Here is a 2,901-nt window from a genome sequence, read left to right as displayed (position 1 = left end):
GGGAGGCATGTTAGCCTCAATTTTACTGTTTTGCAGAGGAAGGAAAAGAATTGAGAATAAATACTTCACCTTATTTGTTTGGAAAGGAATGACCAATAAGACAGAAACAGTATTTTAAAATGATGCAAAAGCATGTCATTGAACTTGACAAGGCTAGACATTGTGAAGCTTCTTGCCCGGTGGATAACCAGTACTATTCATAACAATAATTATTTTATTATCTTTCAGTTATTGATAATTTAATTTGTATTAGACACCATGCTAATGGCTTTAGCTGCATCTTTTTTTCAGTCAGTTCTCTTGAAACTCTATGAAACAACTATTCAGAAAAGTCAGGTAATTTATCCAAGGTCACACTGTTGATAGTGGCTGAGCTAGTCTCCCTATCTCCAAAGTGGTTAAAGGTGGTAGCTAAAAGCTCTCGTAAAGCTAAAAGTGGTGGCTTCTAAGCACTCTGCAATATTCCTCTATATGAAAATTATTCAATATTTGAATAGGTTTAAAAGGCCATAAACATTGTCTTACGAATCCATATCTTCCTCAGAATACTGATTAATATCTTTGGTTAAGGAAAATCTACAGGAGTCAACACGAGTTACCTCTACTTCACAGGGGCTTTCATAATTTTTCTTTCATCTTGGAACTCCATTCTTGACAAAGTCAGGATGGGTAGCTGAATGGGTTGGTCACTTAAGTTTTGTTTCACCTTAAGATTTTATGCTTCCTCGGTGCTCTTGGTATTTTATTTTATTTTATTATGTTATGTTGTAATGTTATGTTATGTTATGTTATGTTATGTTATGTTATGTTATGTTATGTTATTTTTTGATGGAGTCTTGCTCTGTCGCCAGGCTGGAATGCAGTGGTGCGATCTCAGCTCACGGGCACCTCCACCTCCCGGGTTCAAGCAATTCTCTTGCCTCAGCCTCCCAAGTAGTTGGGACTATGGGAGCGTGCCACCATGCCCAGCTAATTTTTTTGTATTTTTAGTAGAGACGGGGTTTCACCATGTTGGCCAGGATGGTCGTGATCTCATGACCTTGTGATCTGCCTGCCTCAACTTCCCAAAGTGCTGGGATTACAGGCATAAGCCACCATGCCTGGCCTCACAATGCTACTAATACTTCCATTTCTCTGTTTCTACAATGAGAAGAACATATTTTTTCTTTCTTCATGGAGATACTAACGCATCAATAATATAATAGTTGTATAAGTGCTTCAAACTTATGAGGAAGACCAGATGCAAAAATCCAAGTTATCATTGTGATTTAAACAATCTACCTTTTGGAAGATGGCCAAATAGGAACAGCTCCAGTCTGCAGCTCCCAACGAGACTAACACAGAAGGTGGGTGATTTCTGCATTTCCAACTGAGGTACCCGGCCCATCTCATTGGGACTGGTTAGACAGCAGGTGCAGCCCATGGAGGGTGAGCCGAAGCAGGGTGGGGTGTTGCCTCACCCGGGAAGCACAAGGGGTCAGGGAACTCCCTCCCCTAGCCAATGGAAGCCGTGAGGGACTGTGCCGTGAGGAATGGTGCATTCCAGCCCAGATACTATGCTTTCCCACGGTCTTCACAACCCACAGACCAGGAGATTCCCTCAGGTGCCTACACCACCAGGGCCCTGGGTTTCAAGCACTAAACTGGGCGGCCATTTGGGCAGACACCAAGCTAGCTATAGGAGTTTTTTTTTCGTACTCCAGTGGTGCCTGGAATGCCAGCAAGACAGAATAGTTCACTCCACTGGAAAGGAGGCTGAAGCCAGGGAGCCAAGTGGTCTAGCTCAGCAGATCCCACCCCCACGGAGCCCGGCAAGCTAAGATCCACTGGCTTGAAATTCTCAGTGCCAGCACAGCAGTCTGAAGTTGACCTGGGACACACGAGCTTGGTGTGGGGAGGAGTGTCCACCATTCCTGAGGCTTGAGTAGGCAATTTTCCCCTCACAGTGTAAACAAAGCCACAGGGAAGTTTGAACTGGGTAGAGCCCACCACACCTCAACAAAGCCGCTGTTGCCAGACTGCCTTTCTAGATTCCTCCTCTTTGGGCAGCTAATCTCTGAAAGAAAGGCAGCAACCTCAGTAATGGGCTTATAGAGAAAACTCCCACCCTCCCTGGAACACAGCACCTGGGGGAAGGGGTGGCTGTGGGCGCAGCTTCAGCAGAATTAAATGTTCCTGCCTGCTGGCTCTGAAGAGAGCAGTGGATCTCCCAGCACAGCGCTCGAGCTCTGCTAAGGGACAGACTGCCTTCTCAAGTGGGTCCCTGACCTTGGTGTCTCCTGACTGGGAGACACCTCCCACCAGGGGTCGACAGCCACCTCATGCTGAAGAGCTCCAGCTGGCATCTGGCAGGTGCCCCTCTGGGATGAAGCTTCCAGAGGAAGGAACAGGCAGCAATCTTTGCTGTTCTGCAGCCTCTGCTGGTGATACCCAGGCAAACAGGGTCTGGAGTGACCTCCAGGAAACTCCAGCAGATGTGCAGCAGAGAGGCCTGACTGTTAGAAGGACAACTAACAAACAGAAAGGAATAGCATCAACATCAACAAAAAGGATGTCCACACAGAAACCCCATCCAAAGGTCACCAACATCAAAGACCAGAGGTAGATAAATCCAATAAGATGAAGAAAAAACAGTGCAAAAAAGCTGAAAATTCTGAAAAACAGAACACCTTTTCTCCTCCAAAGGATCACAACTCCTTGCCAGCAAGGGAACAAAACTGGATGAAGAATGAGTTTGACGAATTGACAGAGGTAGGCTTCAGAAGGCGGGTAATAACAAACTCCCCCGAGCTAAAGGAGCATGTTCTAACCCAATGCAAGGAAGGTAAGAGCCTTGAAAAAAGGTTAGAGGAATTGCTAACTAGAATAACCAGTTTAGAGAAGAATATAAATGACCTGATG

Source organism: Rhinopithecus bieti, unplaced genomic scaffold (assembly GCF_001698545.2).
Source record: "Rhinopithecus bieti isolate Rb0 unplaced genomic scaffold, ASM169854v2 scaffold_1469, whole genome shotgun sequence".
Classification (NCBI taxonomy): Eukaryota; Metazoa; Chordata; class Mammalia; order Primates; family Cercopithecidae; genus Rhinopithecus; species Rhinopithecus bieti.
Note: the sequence above shows the minus strand (reverse complement) of the source record.